Genomic DNA, 19,972 nt, shown 5'->3' on the forward strand with positions numbered 1-19,972 from the left:
CTTTAATAAAGTTAAGGAAGTAAATCAATTATAAAAAAGTTTTTCTTGTAAAACATGTATCTGTTTTTAAAAAATTATAAAATGTTAATAGCTATAAATAGAAAAGAAGTCTTAAGTTTTTTTTTTTTAGCTATTACTTTTACTAATTTTGGAAGCGTGATTTAATGTTACACTACAAATCTGTTTCATTATATGTTAGTTATGAACTCATAAAAAAAATATGTAAACTTGTTCATAAGTTATTGAGCCCTGGCCTGCAACTGGCTGTTGTGAAAATGCTTTACATTTACGCAAACATTTCACAACTACCTGTTGTAGGTACATCGAAACATTATTGCTTTTTTTTTTATTCATTTACCTCTTTAGTTAAAGGCTGCTATTTTTATGTAAATAATCTTAAATGTGTATGCATTTATGCAAATAGCATTTGGCATGTGAGCTGTTATTTAATATTTAAGTGATATATAAATTTTTTAAATTTATAATATTCAATTCATAAAAATGTTTAATTTATATGATCTTTAATTCATTGAATCTCAATGACAGAAAAAAAGTACCCAAGCTGTGATTCCACTTTCAATTTATCTAAATTTTTTGACACTGTTTGTCTGTGCCAAACTTTAAAATTGTGTTCTGCCAAAATTACCAATACAATGCAAATAAAATAAGATTTATCATTAATACAAAGCATATTTTCTAAATTCAGTTGGTCAGACAATTTATTAGGTATTAAAAGTTAGAAAAATTAAGCTGTTTCTACAATTTTTCAATTGCATTTTTAGACAGAAGTTTTTATCTTACTTTAGTTTCCCATGCAAGTTTTGTAAAATTTTTGATTTGTTTAAAATATAAAAAAAGATTAAACAATGACTTTAATATTCATGTATGTAAAGATTTTTTTTTTTGTGAAGCGAGTTAACAACTAAGTCAGAGAAAAGAATATATTTTCTCTTTAAATATGGTATTAAAATTTGTATACCTTAGCTATTGTATCAACTTGTCATTCTCGAATACTATTCTTGCCTTTTTTTCTTTTATTTTTGTTTAAGTTTCCAATGATTCATGTTAGATCTTGCAGCTTTTTGTATAGTTGTATGTTATAGGCCATATACACCTGTTATTAGAAATGTCGTTTAAAACTTTGTTGAATTTGTGTGAGTGTTCACGTTACATTCCTTTTTTATTAGAAACATTTTTAGTGTCTTTTTTGTAGTTTATTAAAGTATTTGTTGTGCTTTTCTTTGATGATGTCCAGACACTCAAATGAATACGGTGCTCTTGACGCGATATTGTCTTTCATTTTATTTTATAAATATCGGTCATCCTTATAAATGTTTGTCATTCTTTTAACATAATAAAACTTTTTTTATTATTAAATTCACTGTGTTGAATTGTTTTATTCAAATAGTTTTTATTGAAGCATTTTTCCTTTGATCAATTAGATGAATAATTTTTAAGTCCTGCAAAAATTTAAGATTATACAGAAAGAACTTATATAATGTAAACTTGAGTTGTTTATTACTTTTGATTATTGTTACATTAATTTTAGTATTTTATTACATTTACAATACGCCTAGCTTGCATATTTATTTAATAAAAAAATATTTTAAACAAACGCATTTAGTGATTTTGCGCCAAAATGTTTCAAATTACTTTAAGAATTCTCAAAATATGGCAAAATACGCAGAAATTAAAAATAATGTTAAGGGGCCCAAACTTAATACTGCTCTTCTGAAAAACTATTGAGACCATATTTCCCAGATTATTTATACCTCCTATTGGGGATCAGAAATCCATCAAAAAAATGGTATTTTATTTTTCAGAGAGAGTACGTTTTTGTGTCTGATTTTACATATTTAAAATTATTCACTCAAACCATTAAGATTTGAGTACTTGAACGTGAAGATCCGATCATTATATCAAAAGTTATTCAGGTTGTTCCGATTATTTATTACTTTGCGCACTGTCTAATAATCATTCGATTTTTTTTTTATGCAATTGCAATGTATTTTTCAAGAATTGAATTTATAAGCCTGTGTCTCTTATTTTAAAAGTTCAATATTATAATTCAAATGCATTTACAACTGGGTATTAATTAAAACAGCAAAGTATACTTTTCAAATTTTTCGATTAGAATTTCCATTTTAACTTTTTCGATTTGAATTTTTATTTTGATCATATGTAACTTTCAATATTGCTTTTTTTAAAGTTGATTAAAACTGATTTAATGCCAGTGGAAAATTAAAAAGAGATCGAAATAATTATTATTCATTTTGATTTTTAGTTTCTGAACATACTTGTGTAAATAATATTTTATTTTTAAAATTAGTATATTATTTTAATACCAGAACAGGTGAAATCAGCGAAACGATTTTAAAAATATCTGCCTTAAATATGGTTGGCGAGTATGGTGTGTTATGTAATTTAACTCTGTATTTACCAAATTATTAAAAAATTATCGAAAGTGAGCGAAACATTTTCGTACAATTAAATAATGTCTATTTTACACTTGAACAAATATTTTTTTTGTAAACAATATTTTCTAATTTTTTTTATAAAATTTTAAATTTGGAACCACCACATTATAAAATTTTCATCCATATTATAAAATATATAATGCTTTCTTTTATAACTAGTTGAAAATGTTAATAAATAGTTTAAAAAAATATGAAATAATTAATTGCAAAATTGATCGAAATAGAAAGCTGAGAATTGAGGAATCGTAAAATGGCGTCCACGAATGAACAACTAAATAGTTCCGAAGGTGATGTCTAACTTTAAATTATCGTGAGTTGTCAAAGATTCACGATTATTCATAAGTCATTATAGGAACAGAGAAGTTCCGATGGGACCATTTTATTCCGTTTCAATGCTGTAAGGAAATACACTCTATAACAAAAAAATCGACGAGACAATGTACAGAATAGTAAATGATTAAAATTTCAGAACAATTGAATAATTTATTGCAGAGTTACATTAACAAGTTCTATAAGGTGTTGACCCGCCTCTAGCCTGGATGCGACTTTACACATTGTCGACTCCCGGGCACTTCTTTGGCACCGTATTTTGAAATTCGCCAATCTTACATTCGCCAAGTCGGCTTTCAAATTTTCTCGCGAAAATCTTCGAATATTAATTCGCGCATGTTTCACTTGCGACATACGATTTAAAAAACGCATGAGTGAACATGAGGTGTGAATAAATTTAGCTGCTTTAAAAGTTTTTGTGTATTATCATTCTCTTTTTATTCGGACTTCCTGAAACACATATTTATTTCTTACTTTTTTATTTCCTTTTTAGGATAAAGTTTTGTTGTGGGTGTAGGATATATGAGTAGGGTATAGCTTTTTAATTATTTTTATAAATTTATTGCAAATAATTTATGGTGTCTTTGCCAAGTATGTGGACACAATATTCAATAATGCAGAAGGGTTTTGTACCTTATTGTTTAGTTTTTAAAACCTTTAATTTAAGTAACTACACAATTTATGAGTTTTAAGCATTTTCTTTTTATATACGTGTAATGAAGAGGAGATTGTTGCTGTCAGCTTTATGCATGAATTTATTCTTTTTTACTTTTCTGACATTGATATCTATGATTAAATTTGATGTCATGATTCCCATTTGCAGTGCCAATAATATTTGCGTCCAAACAATTGTACTTAGATTTGACACTTTTTTGTAAATGTTATGTCCCAAACGATAAATTCCTTCATACGTATTCCTTCATACGTCCACAGCTTTGGTAGCCAAGACTTAAAAATTTGTGGCAGTTAAAGTATATTTATGAGGTGAACACAATTTTGATTAAAGAAAACTTTTTATGATTTGTAAAATAAGAATATAATGTAAACAGTAAGCATCAACTTTGACATTCTCATATCATAACTGTATAACAATTTAAGGACAATCTGTTTATTTATTTCTGATTCATTAAAGACAAGATATTGAGTCAAATAAGAGAATCTTAACAATGTTTAAATTTAATAATTTACTTTAAATAAAGAAAGTAGTTTTAAAGCAATTGGGTTGAAAGGCTGAGGACTTACACTTTTCTCAAAAAAAATTAATCGATGTTACGATAATAAAACAAAACTCTTGCGATCAGTTATCTCAGCAAAAGTAAGATTTTTATTATCAAATAAGAAACAATTATTACCATTCTGCAAGGAAAAAATAAAATAAAATAGGTCATACAGTTTTCAGACACACAGACTGCATGACAATCTGAGAATAAATATTTTAACTTTTAAAGTAAATTACATACAATAAAAGCTATTGCGTAAAAAAAATTAAAAAACAAGTTGTTACAAATGAGACTATTATATGATTCCAGCAACTAAAAAATTCTTTTGGAATTTTAAAGACTAATGAATACTATTAAATAATAACAGAAAAGTTTTCTGTGTCTCTTTTGTCTCATTTTTGAAGCAGAATATAAATCAAAATACACATCTCACTTTTTCTGATCCTGCTTTTCTCTGAATCGTTCTTATTAAAATAGATGAATGGTGTTAAATTACGTTACCTTAAGTTAGTAAATGTGTTTTCGCACTTAGGAGGAAAAAAAAAGGCCTAATTTTAGATTGACAATAAATGTAATAATTTTAATAGTATTTTTTCCGTATCTTATTTAGAAGCCCAAAAATTGAATAAAAAATTTATAAAATATATAGATCAATTGTTGAGTTTTAGAATCTAATAAGCTAAAGTTGTTATAAAATTATGAATAAAAAGTTACAAGATGGATAAGTTATGAAATTAATGAAGCATAGAATGAAAGGATAAATATATATAGCAAAATATATGATAAAATTAATTAGGAAACAATTAAAACGAAGGTGTGTAATTTCAGATACATACAAATAATAGTGATAGAAGCAAGAAAAATGGAAAATATCGGAATTTTCCCCGACAAATTTAAGAAACATTAATAAAAGTTAAGCAGCCACAACTTTAAGTTTCAATAAATATGATTTGTTGTTATAAAAAATAAGTTAACTATACGAAAATAGTAGTGAGTATGCCAGAGATTTGTTTCTTTATGTCATGGCTTTACTAAAAATATTTTTTCTCCTTGTTTTCATAATAGCACGCATTTTACAGAAAATATTTGAACAAATTTAATGAAAATATTTTCAAGTTTTTTTAAAGACTCTTTTATGAAGGAAATATTGTCAATCAAAAGTTGTTCAGTATAAAATATATGCAATTTTTTTAAGATATTGTAAGCATTTTGAAGAATACATATTTTTTCGAAAATTGAAACAATTGAAAAAACCTGGTAAAAATGAAGGAAATGAAAATAATTATTTTTCTAACTGCGTAAAATTTTTTTTAATAGTTTTATCTTTAAAAATATGTACACTCAATAATGTGATGATTTATATAGGGGATTATTTTTTTAAACTTTGTTTATTAATTAAGATATTCAAAAGAAATTGATTATTCTGAAGATATAAATATTTTATTACTCCAGATTTTTATTTAATCTATAAGAATAGTTTCTATTTGAAATTTTTTTAACCGAAATATGTATGCAATTAACTGAAATAATTGTGTGTATGTAAATTTTTCTTCCTCTTTCTTTATAGAAGGACGAAGTATTTTGTTCTCGATATTTGAATTTTTCTAGTCTTAAACGAGGATAAAATTTTAACTTAATTCAACAAGCAACTTTTAAAAATATCCATGAGCGCGAAGATTCATTTATGACTTTTGCGAGTGCTGTATTGAGGCGAGCGTAGGGTTGCCTCTGAGTGAGGGTTACTAGATAAGGCGGTGAAACAGTTGACAAATAAAACCGCGGCGAGTGGAGGTGCCCGGGAGTCGACAATGTGTAAAGTCGCAGCCTGGATACAAGCTGTCACACGGCGTGGCACAGACCGATAAAGCTCCCGGATGGTCTCTTGCGGTATTTCCTACCAAATTCGATCCAATTGTCGAACGAGGTCATCAACATTCCGTGCCAGATGCAATCGCCTTCCCATCATACCCCAGACATGCTTGATGGGAGAGAGATCTGGTGATCTGGCAGGCCAAGGATGAGTTTGACAAGCTTGCAGACAGTTCATAGCAACACGTTCCGTATGTGGTCTGGCATTGTCCTGCTGAAAAACCAGCCCAGGGCGCTGCAAATGGAACGGTAGCAAAACAGGTCTTAGGATGTCGTCGACGTACTGCTGTGCTGTAAGTGTACCTCTAATGACGACCAAAGGGGTCCGGCTGTCAAAGGAAATGGCACCCCAGACCATAATGCCTTGTTAATGGCCGGTGTGGCGTGCAATAGTGAAAACAGGATCCCCCCTCTGCCCTGTGAGTCTCCAAACGCGTCTTCGATGATCGTCAGGACACAGTTGGAAGCGGGATTCGTCGCTAAAGACTATACGTCCCCAGTCGGCATCATTCCAGCCATATCTGTTCAAAGCATTCATGCATACGAAATTTTAAAGCAATCGGATGATTGCTTCTTGGTGCGTCGATTTTTTTGTTATAGTGGTTTGTTATTTTTTTGTTAATAGTGAGACGTAAGAGTCTCGTCGGTACATAAAGGGTTAAAGAAAAGAATATTAGCTTTTAAATTATTTTATGTCAGTTTTTTTCCATCTCGATCGTAGTTTAGTTTAATTAAACAATTAGTAGAATTATGATCTTTTACCAAAACCGTTTGTTCGGCACAACATGTCCTTTTATGGACCTCGTGCCTTTAAACTCAGCGCATGAATTTTTTTGCAAAAACTTTCTCTTACGTCTGAAGAGTAACAATGCGTCTTACTTTGTTTGAATTCTCGTTAACTTTTGGAGCAATTAAATAGTCAAATTGAGTTTTACAAAGTGTGACGAGAGTGAGCGAGCTGTGAGGTCTTCAGTAAAAATGTTCGACTCCGGATTTTTCTGAGTACACCCGGCTTGGACTGAGAGCACGACTCCCACTCCCGGAAAAGTACTAATACTGTATTAGTAGTAGTAAATGTGTTATTTATATTATTTAAGTATTAATATTATCACTAAATAAATGATAATTTCAAATTACTTATTTCTATTTTTTATGTACGATTAAAGTAAAAAATATTTTATATAAAAATATATTTTTCATAAAAACATAACAGTTGAAGAAATACATATCAAAGAATGTATTTGTACATAACATTGAAACAGAACAAATCTATTATTCAAAAAGACCTAAATAACAATATTTCACACGCTTATATGTAAACGTCATATACGACAAAGATATTGAATTTTCGTGAACTATGAAACTATTACAAATGGTACACTAAATTCATTTGCATATTTTTTTTAAAAAATTAATTTAGCAATTCAGCTAAATAAATATGCTCTTGGAATTTATAAATTAATAGGGAATTTATCAATATCGATTTTTTTTAAATAGTTTCAATAATTTCTTTTCAGCAGTTCGAAAACGTTCAAATGAAATTAATTATTATCGTTTTTGAGCATTTTGAAGTAATATTTCAAATAATTCTCAACATATTCATTTCAGTTATATATATTTGTTTATAAATTATTGTCTAAATAATTTTCATAAGATTTTTTTTTTTTTTTTTTTTTACCAGCAGCAGTAGATTTTAACCCACGGACTGGTATCGGTCCGTGGATCAAATGGTACTTTGTCGCTGAAAGAAAAAGATTAGATTATATACTATAGTATATTTCTCTCGGGTTTGTGCGATTTCCATGGGCGAGAGGTTAACTGGGAGCTGAAAAACATCACCTAAGCCTCATCAATACCGCGCATATAACTGTATTTTATTTCGAAGGCTTACTTTTTAAAAAACAAATTAAAATTAGTGAATCAAAACGATCTAAAATATAAACAACTCCCCAGCAGCAATCCATGGCAAAGTTATAAAACGTTGACCAGTCTGTTGAGATAAAACGGTTGGGGAGCACTGCCCTACAGGAGGACCAAAATCAGCTAACCAAAGTCGGAGTCGAGCAAATTTTTCCGAATCCTTTAAAGTTTTATTCGACTCCAACTCCACACTGCTCTGATCCAACATGAACTGAATCAGCAGTTTTAGAAGTTACCGAGCTATAGTTAACATGAGTCGCGGAGGTCCCTATAGTATGATTACATGTAGCACGTAAACACATGTAGTACATCAAGACTCTATACTTTCAAAACAAAATAATTTTTTATTTATTAGTTTTGATATGCATAACTTATTATCAATTTGGCTCGATCAAATAATTTTAGTTATTGAATACCTGCTAGTGACGTCATTGTAGGTAAATCATGGCATTCGTCGATCAAGATATCCAATCAGGTTCGACACACACGCTTGACGTCGCTTACAGGACATGTATCCAATTAAATCTGATTTAAATCACATGGCTAAACATATTCAATGCACTTCTCGAATTGCGAAGTACCCAGTTTGATTGATAGTAAAGCCCTTTTACGCTGATTTCTATTATTACTAAACAGAGTTGCTTTCAAAAGAATGGAGCTTATAGTATATTTATGATTTCTGCAATATAATATTTAAATATGATTTGAATATTTGTTAATAAAAATTAAAGTGAGTACTTGTTAATAAAGTTTAAAATTGTTCTATCATTATCAAATTTAGTTTCATTCCTCTAAAGCTTGCTAAAAAAAATTCCATTCACTTTCCTTTTCAATTTAATCATGTTTACTTTTCAAAAAATTTTTATTTACATAATCATTTACCACCCTTCTGTTAAGACCAAACTTCATTTTACATATTTTATAATTGTATAGTTTGTATTCTGTATCAAAAGACTTCGAATACAAGTTAAATAATGCGCATTTTTAAAAATCTGAATATTTCTGTTGATTTCAATTGAATTTATTTTAAAACAGCTTTTGAAACGTTATTTTTATTTATAATTATCCAAGCTAAGCAAGTGAATGTTTAAAATAGGATTTTGCAGAATGAAACGATAGTTTTAAATTAATCCTGAAGATGAAAGTTACCTCTTAAATTAATCGTAACAATTATACAAGGGCGGATTTAACGGGGGGGTCATAGGGATCATGACCCCCCCCCCAAATTGAAAAAAAAAAAGTCAAAATAATAATTTTTTTAATAGTTTACAAAAAAATATTTTAAAAATAATTTAAGTAAGCAAATACACATAGGTAGGCCTGAAAAATCGATTTTTTTTCTCCATCTAATTATGATCTTCACTGTTTCAAGGATCATAATCCAAAAGATTAAAACGAAATTCGTCATAGTTTCATTGTAAACATTAATAATGTTGAAGCGATCTTTCCAAGATTATTAATGCCTGTGACATCGATTTGTACCCATCAATCAATATATTGTTGAGAATTTTAATAACTCTGCCAGTTAGTGCAGCAACAGCAGAACGTTCCTTATCAACTCTTCGACGTCTCCAAACTTGGCTTAGAATAACTCAAAATCAAGAACAATTAAATGGACCTCGCATTATTAAACATTCATCGAGAAATTGATTTGGATGTTGAAAAAATCATTCACAGATTTGCCAAAGTTTCTAAAAAACGCATTACATTTATTATTTAAAAATTTTGAATACTTGAATTATTTATGTATTGTTCTATTGTTCATTATAAAAAGAATAAATGAGAAGACTAGCATTAAAAACCCCAGTTTTTTTTTTTTTTTTTTTAATATTTAGGAAAAAAAAATTGTATAAAAAAAATCTATTGTGGGGGGGGGATCTGAGTCTATGACCCCCCCCCCAGGAAAAGTTTATGGATCCGCCCTTGCAATATTAGAAGGAAATAATTATTTTAAACCTTTTTCGAAAGTGAACAAGTAGTTATATTTCTTTTTCTAACTACTAGATAGCAGCACTATCGTTTAAGCTAAACTTAGGTAGAGCTGAATTTAGAAACTGCAACTTGATACCTAGAAGATAAAATGTGTTCAGTTTAGAAGATGTATTCTTCCGTATTTCTCGAGAAATAATTTTTATTTCTTTTTTTTTATTTCAAATGGAAATCTATTTTCTAAAACTAATTGCGCTCGGCATCTTTTTTTAACAGGTATGTTGTAAGTTTTCTTTCTTATTGAAGGGAAATGTTATTTAAAAATTTAATAGCATAGTTGCAGAAACAATGTTGCTATGTCATAATTCTCAGGAACCGAAGCTTCGTTAAAAATAGAACATTCCGAAACTCAACTATAAAATAAAAAAACCTAGAATTATTTTAATGCAAATCATAATTATATTAGAAAGAAACTTAGTTTTTAAGGAAAATTAACTCTTTTGAATAATTCATAATGAACTGTAACTAAACGTCAATAAAATGAAAAATTATCTTCAAATGATACAAAAACATAATAATATAAAAAATTTGGGGTGAATGACAGCAATTAAATAATTTATTCTTTAAAAACAAGATTCCGTTATTTGATTATTGTTTTTGCAATTGCATTTATTTAATTATATTTATTTAAATAATTTATTCCTTAAAAACGAGATTCCGTTATTTGATTATTGTTTTTGCAATTGCATTTATTTAATTATATTTATTTAAATAATTTATTGCTTGAAAACGAGATTCCGTTATTTGATTATTGTTTTTGCAATTGCATTTATTTAATTATATTTATTTAAATAATTTATTGCTTAAAAACGAGATTCCGTTATTTGATTATTGTTTTTGCAATTGCATTTATTTAATTATATTTATTTAAATAATTCGAAAACGAGATTCCGTTATTTGATTATTGTTTTTGCAATTGCATTTATTTAATTATATTTATTTAAATAATTCGAAAACGAGATTCCGTTATTTGATTATTGTTTTTGCAATTGCATTTATTTAATTATATTTATTTAAATAATTTATTGCTTAGAAACGAGATTCCGTTATTTGATTATTGTTTTTGCAATTGCATTTATTTAATTATATTTATTTAAATAATTTATTGCTTAAAAACGAGATTCCGTTATTTGATTATTGTTTTTGCAATTGCATTTATTTAATTATATTTATTTAAATAATTTATTGCTTGAAAACGAGATTCCGTTATTTGATTATTGTTTTTGCAGTTGCATTTATTTAATTATATTTATTTAAATAATTTATTGCTTAAAAACGAGATTCCGTTATTTGATTATTGTTTTTGCAATTGCATTTATTTAATTATATTTATTTAAATAATTCGAAAACGAGATTCCGTTATTTGATTATTGTTTTTGCAATTGCATTTATTTAATTTTAACGGGAAATGCATTTATCGTAAGGAAAAATATCACAACATACGATAATGCATTGTAAATGTAACATGCTATTACAGATTAGGACGTTTTTTTATTTTTTCTACCGAAAACGGTATTTTTTCCATTTGGATAGTCCTGCTTGCGAAATATATAATTTTTGGGGGGGGAAATGCCTGCATGTTTACCAGCAAAAAAACATTCCAAAACAATATGCGAATGTAAAGTATAAGAAAAGGTTATTCGTCTTACATTGTTCCTTGCATTGCATATTATTATAAATTTCATTTTTTGTTAACACTTTTTCCTTTTGTATTTACTCTTTAAAATTTATCAAAGAAAAGGCAAGCTATAAATTCACTGAAGTTTGATACTTCGATATAACTATTTTCAACAACTTAAAGCAATAAAAATTTGCTTGAGTTGAGATTGCACAAATATCTTGAGTCTTATTAAAAATTGAAATGCTATTCAACTAAATTTATAAATTTTCTTAGTGCTTCCCCCTTTCAAATTTTAAGGAGACGTTGTATCCAGAAAGAAACTGCTCATAGCAAATAAATTCATTAGATACAAATAATCAATCTTCAGATACATTAGTAATTATAAATTTAGGGTACAGGCAAAAAGTGAGTTAAATCCCCCCCCCCCCCAATAGTTGGTTCCACAGTGGACTGATCGTTAAGACACGATTTCCAATAGAGCACCGAAGTCAAGCATCACTGGTTACGGTCAGTGTGCTGGTGAGCGACCATTTTTATCAGTCTGCAGCGGTATCTCGTTAAATTGTTCTACCGTGAAGTGCTGGACTTCGGTGATCAGGTCGTCGGGCTATCGAAGAAGGGGAGCCATTATCTCAGCAGATAATCAAAATTGCGTTGGCATGTCTTCGGATCATCCTTAGGGATGTTTCCCAGACCGCCGCCAATAGCCCATTGTGCAGCTCTAGTGAGACATAAACCAACTACAATTCTAATAGTGATATTTTTTTTAAAAGCAAACTATCAAAACGCAAAAGAAATTATGAATTCATTCCCTACTGCGTAATTCTGCCAAAATTTGCCTGCATTTGGAATTTTTCTAAAAAAATCACCTTTTTTCAGATCATAAAGATTGATCTGAAGCTCTTGGTTCAGTAAAACTCAAATTTGTATATACACTTTAAATTTTAAAATACTAAAGTTAGTGAAACAAAATTTACGGACTGTATTACTTTGAAACTACAAACTATAAAAAAGGAATTTACCTAAAAGGTATTTATAATTTGTGTTTTTATATACAATATTTCTTTTACCTTTTATAAAAATTTTAACAGTTAAAATACTTTAAAGGTCAATGCAATTAACATAAAAATTTTACCAAATTTTTTTAAACAAAAATTAAAATCTTTCTAAAAACATAAAAAATTTCCGGGAGCAGTATATTTATTAAAAATTTAAATTAAACACACTTCTCTGAAATTAAATAGTTTAATAAAAAAAATTCAGTATGGCCGAAAATATTATATACATAAATAAATATATTAAATTTATAAATTTTGACTAACTTATAATGAATACGACCCCCATAGGTTTACCATTAGTCCCGTGTCTTGTCCAAAAACGAAGTTAAGGCTTACAGAGCCTGAGGACAAACTCACTTTTTTCCACCACCCCTTGCATAGTAGGAACCTTTTTTTTAGGGGGAATAACTTTATAGTGATTATGTAAGACCCACCGCACTCGGCATTGAATTACTAAATGTTACATAAAAAAAGACTTTTAAATAAAAAAAATTTTAAACTTGAGAACTTAAATAATTTTCGATTAAGTTTAAAATTTAACAGTATATATCACTAATGTAGTTTCTATTCCACTTAGATGGTTTTGATCACGTTTACTTTGTTTTATTGAATGTTAAGCGTTTATTTTAAGGGCATTTTTCATTCAATATATTGACAATTTGTTATAAATATTATTTTTAAAAAAACTTCGAGTAAAGAAAACTGCAATAATAGACATCTTATTAAATTTATCGGTAAAAATTTGAAAAAGTTATGGTGCCCTTAATTTGCAAATGAAGCTGGTGATATTTTAAAAAAGTTTAATGTGGAATTCATTTTCAATTATTTATAAGTTTTGCGTCAATCTAAGGTTGCCCCCGCTAGCTACGCCACTGGTCCCGCCATGGCTTGCTACCAAGAAACATTCGGAATTAGTATTTTCACAAGGCACTGTGTTCCAGTGACGATTTCAGAATTCAAGTAAGTCGTCGTAATTCGGAGAGACGAAAAATTCTATTAGTCGATAAATGACGATGATTGTGGATGTCATCAGGTCAGAAGAAATACTCAGAAATAGAAATTATAATGATTACGGGGCACAAACTTTATTAACTGCTCTCCTGATTGAATTATTAGAATCACATTTACCAGATTGTGGTAAATCTGCATGTTTTGAGGGTCAAAATTCCAAATCGGTCCACACACAAAAAAAAAAGGCAAAGTCCATTTAGAGAAAGTGCGTTTTGGGTCTGATTTCGAAACTTGAAATATCGTCTGAGCCTTCTCCCAAAATCCTGACGAAGTTTTTCAGTTTTAAATCGAATAAGGTTAAAATATATTTTCTAACTCATTTATATCTGCTTTCCTTTTTTTAGGAGTATTTCTAAATATATGTATCTTATAATTCAAAATTTTCGATTAAGTAAAATGAAAATTATTTTTGCAAGAAATCATCTTTGAATAAACGAGTTTCATAGTTGTGTAAATAAGAATTTAAAGTCTAAAAATGGCGAAATACGCAAAAAGCAAGGCTCCCAAAGGCCCACCAAAACCGTTCAAGCAAAAATATCATTAAAGTGGAAATTTTTCCAATTTTACAACTATTATAATTTAAATGCTTTCTACCCAGTGCTCATCAGATTTCTATACATCTAATAAATATTCGTATTTTTTGTGGTAGTCAAGGATATTTAATGAAAAATTTAAAAAAAATATAATAAACACATTTTATGACATAAATTTTGCTACCAGTTTAAAAATCTCAGCGTACAATTAGGTGCTCTGAAAAAGTGAAAATAAAACTAAGGGATTCAATCTGAACTCTCTCCTGACTGGAATACTTAGACCATATTTTCCAGATTGCGCCTACCTCCAATATTTTGAGAGTTAGAAACTCAAATCTGTAGTAAAAAAAAAGTACAGGGGGCGAACCAAATGTTTGAACAAAAAATAAACACTTTTTAAGCACTATATACATTAATAAAATGAAAAATAATTTTCAAAGACTTTACATAATCACGATAAAATAACTTGTTTCTGACAAAGAACTTTTTCTTGATCATATTAAAAAGATCGAGAGATTTTTCGCTTCGATTTCAATCAAGCCTGAAATTGAGAATATCTTGCAAAATACAGCAGAGATGCACATGAGAGTGCTAGAATCTTAGCACTCTCATGTGCAACCCAGCTCAGTAACGAACCATGCGGACTCGCAAATATGTCATGAAACATGTAAAATGATTTACGCTTTTATACGCTACGGACCGACGGTACACCGAAAATGTATTGTGGTTGAATGAATTGTGTAAACGCTGAATAGAACAATTAGAAAACCACGCTTTTGCATAATACGTGGCGAAAATCAACATGGAAAAGAAAGAAAAATTTTTTTTCGAAAAGGGAATATTAAGCACTTTTTAAAAAACCCCACTGAAAAAAACACCGTTAAGAGCTTTTGAAAAAAAGAAAATAAGCACATTTTAAAAACGCTTGGCACCATGAAGTATTTTTATTCAGAGAAAGTCTGAATAAACTGAAGAGAAGTCTGAATGAATTTTGAGTCTAATTCCTTAATCAATAGTATGCACTAAGTAACTGGCACATTTGGAATCAACCCTTTTTAAACATTTGAGATTGATACTCATTAGTATGTGAAAATCCAATCATTAGAACAAAGGTTATTCAGGTTTTTTACTAAGTATATTCCCCCACCATTTGATCATGTTTTAGAGTCAGTCTTAATTATTATCAAGTTCTATAATTGAATAAATTGCTAAACCAAGATTTTTTTATTTCAGGCAAAGAATGGCCATTTCCGATGGCTCAAGAAATGAAAACTCTGAACTACCAAAGGTGTCAACAACTCAGAAATCTATAGAAAAAAGCATCAAACCAGTCTGGGTAATGCGAAGAAACAACATGATTAGAAAAGCAGATCCCAAGACGGCACAGCCAATCAAGACGAAGAGACATTTTAAAAATGACTTTCATATGGACCTCAGAAATAAATGGTCAGAACTTGTCACTAACAAAATTTCAGCTCTCGCTTTCCAAAAATCTCTCGAAGGACATCGATGCTGCAGCTAAGCAAAGCTTTCAACAAGACTGTGTGAATATGGGACCATATAAAGAACTTACATCTAAAGTGCTGTGTTTCTTTTCGTTATAAGTTGCATAAAATGTGAGGATTCTACTAAAAATTAAGCTTTTTTTTTTTTTTTTTTTTAAATAAGTTTAAAAATTAAATTTAAAACATTTCAATTCGAAAATTAGAGGAAATTTTACCCGCATTTTCACTGAATAAATTATTTGAAAACAAGCATTATAAGAAATGTGGTGAATTTTCCTAAAATTAATAAGATATGCTATAAAAATGAAAAGTTATTATTCTAAAAATTGTATTATGTCGTAAGGCAATTGAAAAATAAATGTTTCTTTTTCTTTAGCACTTTTCAATATTTAGGAAAATATGAAAGTTAAATAGAATTTAGAAAATTAAATAAAACAAGCACTCAGAAATATTTATATTAGATACATAGTATAAATTTGTAACAGTAATTTATATCATACATTTTGTTAATCTCTTAATAGGTTAGATTTTGTGCAAAACATTCTTCAAACAACTTAGACTGAATTAGTTTCAAAAATATAAGAAAATTTCTGTTTATAAAATTTTATTTTTAAAATATCAAATTGAAAAAATATATATATCTTTAAAAAATCATATTTTACAACCTAAACACCTCAGTAACCATTTGTTTTGAAAGTCAAAATTTATTTTATTGGAGCACTTATTTTTCTCAGCTTACAATATGATCTTCATAGAATTTAAAATATGTTTCATAGACTAAAATTATCTTGAGAACATTCATTTCAAGTTCGGAAATTTAAAGATCAAATTTTTTTAATGTTATTTCAATAAGACCGACAAGTGTTTAAAACCAAGGCTTCTAATTTGTAATTAAATCCTGAATATATTTTGAACAAATAATAAACAAGCTAATAAAATATCTTCTATGCTTGTTATTTTTTTACTATTTCAAAAAAATTGTAAAATAGCAATATTCAACATCAGCATTTCAGATGATTTCCTTAATAATGCTACAGAATAAAAATTTGTATAAAGTCGTCCTACAAATCAAGCAGCTATGAGACTCAATTATTCAAGAGGCAGCATCTGTTCTAATACCCTTTCAGCAAGAGTGCTGAATACTTTATCTAGTATCTTAAAAACTTTTATAGGAAATAAGTGTAAGAGATGTCAAAATCTTTTACTGTTACCTCAATGACTATTTACTATTATCACGGATTTCAAAACTAGTTAAAGTTCAGATTAGTTGAAATTTTGCTTTAGTCAAAATAAAATTCCAAATTTCTCTGACCCCACCAAAACTTTGTCAACAATTTCGATTAAAGATTAGTTTGTAATTGTTTAAAACAATTCTTACATAAGTTGTGGTATTTTAAAACGAAATGCTTATTTATTCATTTTATTTTTAAATAACAAGTTTGCAAGTTTTTAAAATTTTTCATTATAATTTAAATTTTTTGCATGCTTTTTCTCATTAAAATCCTAAACACCTTCTTGTCAAATAAAGTTTGCGTGTCATATCACAACAATAGTTTCAGTTAGATATTTTCTTTAAGTGCTAACTAATGTAAAAAAAAATTGAATTTTTTTCACATTTTTCTTTTATTAAAATTAATTGAATACATATGCTAATAACAATTTTTTATTAAAAAATACACTGATATATAAAAAATTAAATATCTAGCCATGCTTTTTATATATTTATATTTAAAAAAATACTTTCAAGCATAAATGACTAAAAGCTGTACTAAAACACAAACTAGAAAACATCATAATTGAATTCATAAAAACTGTTTAGCAGAGCCAAGTGAATATTAAATTAGAGTAAGTAATTATAGACTACCATAAAATATTTTCTAATATCCATAATAGAAGCTTTGCTCTCCAATTCGGAATGAAAAGGTATATATATATGTAAAATATTTTCATATATATATATTAATGTGTATATAATGCATGTATGTATACAATGGCAGTGTAAATTAAATATTAAATGGAAGTGTAAATTAATATTAAATACAGTAGAAGATCTATATAATACAAACATTGAAATGAGCAGTTTTATATATAACAGGGCTGGAAAAAACTCAGAAATTTTACCCGTCCCCGAGGACGGCTTGTCCAACAATGCACCCGTCCTCCGTTGAAACTAACCCGTCGCTTTTAAATAAATAAAAATATAATTTTCTCCTATTTATTACAAACATTTATATAAATTGCACAATGAATTAGTCGTTACTAGGATTACATTATACAGTAATAAAAGAAATACTAGGTTACTAATAGTAACCTAGTATTTCTTTTATGAAATAATTTAAATGACAAGGGTCAAGTTATCCGAGGGTACTGCATTTTTTAAATGAATCAAATAGGACGTTTGCCAGTTCCACAATCAAGCCAATGATTTACAGAGGTTTCTGAACAGAAATCTGAAAGTGGTTTTCCATTTAGGTAGATGTTCATAATTGCTTTTAAAGCTTATTGTTTAAGACCAGTATGTATTGTGTTTTTTTGTAAGTTTGCTGCAAAGCACCTTTCAACCGCTGCAGTACTCCCAGAAAGAGAAAACACCAATATATGCGCAGTATGTTGCTGTATTGTGGGTCATTTTGCAGCCTTGTAACTTACAAGACTCTTGTAAGATAACAAAAATTTAAAATGTATCACGAACATTAATGGGAAAATGGCCGTCCGCGAGGACGTCGGATTCAAGAAATTCGTTGTCCGCAGAGAATTTTTGACCGTCGAGGACGGGCGGACGGGCTGTTTTTCGAGCCCTGATATATAATAATATTTTGAGTTACAAAGATAATTTCACTTAACTTTAAACTTAATTACTAAACATGGCAAGATTAGCATGGAAAATATCAATCTCTACATGGTTTTGAACTATTTTTAGATACAAATACTTAAAATCATAAAAATATGCACTTAAATATTTATTATTTACAGAAAACTGAACTTTTCTCAAGCATTAGAATTATTAACAAACAAATTTATCTATTTTGGTTTGCTTAGATTTTTGAAATTGTAATTTCTTAGTAAATGATAAAACAAATGCAAAAAGTTAATAGTTCTGGCCTAGTAAAAGAAATTTCTTTACTGCAATTTTTATTGTTGCACCACCAAAGTTATTGGGGTTTATGGAGAATGGCAGGTTACAAAATTGCATAATACAGATCTTCTATTGTACAACTGGGAAAAAAATAGTATAAGTATAATAAACAAAAATCTCCTTATTTCTCAAATAGACAAATATTTATAAAATTTTTGAGCTTTATATTAATACACTTTACACATAATTTTTTATTCTAAAGTTTCAAAACATTTTATTTAAACCATTACTTAAATCAAATTACAGGGTGCGTAGCCAAATCTTTCAACAAAAAAATAAGCACCTTTTTTGAAGAAAAAGTTGAAATGTTTAGTTTTCTTTTTCAAAAAATGACTGATTTCTCAAAAAATATGCATATAATTAGTAGATGGTTTCCAAGCTTTAACGATTGAATTTTGCAATTTTTATTAGCAGTTTTATTTTATATAGTAAGATATCGGATCGAAAATACAAATCTTTCGATTCTTAAAATCAATTATTTTAAAATCGAAATTTGTACGTAGTTAAAATTGGAATGTTCTGTTCACACACAATAAGAGAGGAACAAAATATTTTTCATTAGGAACCACAACAAATCCTACGTAATAAACTAGGTGTATCCATTAAAAAAATATTGGGATCGCAGGATTTGCATTTATCTAAAGAAATAAATCCCTTAAGAGTTAAAAATGTGCTTAACTTAAAATGTTTTAAATTATAGGTACACCACTAAAAACCCACCGGCATGTAAAGATTTAGAAAATATTATCTATGCACAAACAAATTTAACTGTAAAAATAGTTTTAACTGAGTAATAATAGTGTTTATAAACAATTTGAAATCTTATACATAATTTAATGCAGGAAATTAAAACATATTGTCAGATTGCCTCGGTTTATTTAACTACTAATCATGATAGCAGAAACCCTGCACATGGCAGCAGGCACTGCAGATTCTTTTCATGTCAGATTCCTAACTATCTACAATTATAGTTTATATCTGACTTTGTAAAGGTCATAATCAAATTTGAATCAATGACGATTGAGCTGCAGTTTGACTAGACTACTTCTAAGAGAAAAACTTAACTTTAAGAAGATCTGAAACAAACCATAATAGACATAACAATAAATCAAGTGGCACTATTTAATACAGAGTTTGTCAAATTATATTTAAAGATGAACTAAATTAATAACAATTAACAAAATGTGTATTGGATTATTAAGCATCATAAAAATTATTTGTGCTAGTTTTTATGCCATGCACAGAAATAAAAAACTTAGCATTTAAGACAAAAGATTAAAACACATAAGAATGAACACATAAG

At 28.3% G+C, this 19,972-nt stretch overlaps 1 long non-coding RNA gene across 1 annotated transcript; it reads left to right on the forward strand.

The window, feature by feature from the left end:
- The first annotated feature begins 9,874 nt into the window (after nucleotides 1-9,874).
- On the forward strand, nucleotides 9,875-16,471 carry LOC147816485 (uncharacterized). Its single transcript, XR_015434540.1, has 2 exons — nucleotides 9,875-10,021; nucleotides 15,262-16,471. It is a non-coding gene; the product is annotated as an uncharacterized LOC147816485 (long non-coding RNA).
- Nucleotides 16,472-19,972: the final 3,501 nt, after the last annotated feature.

This window comes from Parasteatoda tepidariorum, chromosome 1 (genome assembly GCF_982258835.1).
Source record: "Parasteatoda tepidariorum strain Cologne lab strain chromosome 1, Ptep-v5.0, whole genome shotgun sequence".
NCBI classification, from domain to species: Eukaryota; Metazoa; Arthropoda; class Arachnida; order Araneae; family Theridiidae; genus Parasteatoda; species Parasteatoda tepidariorum.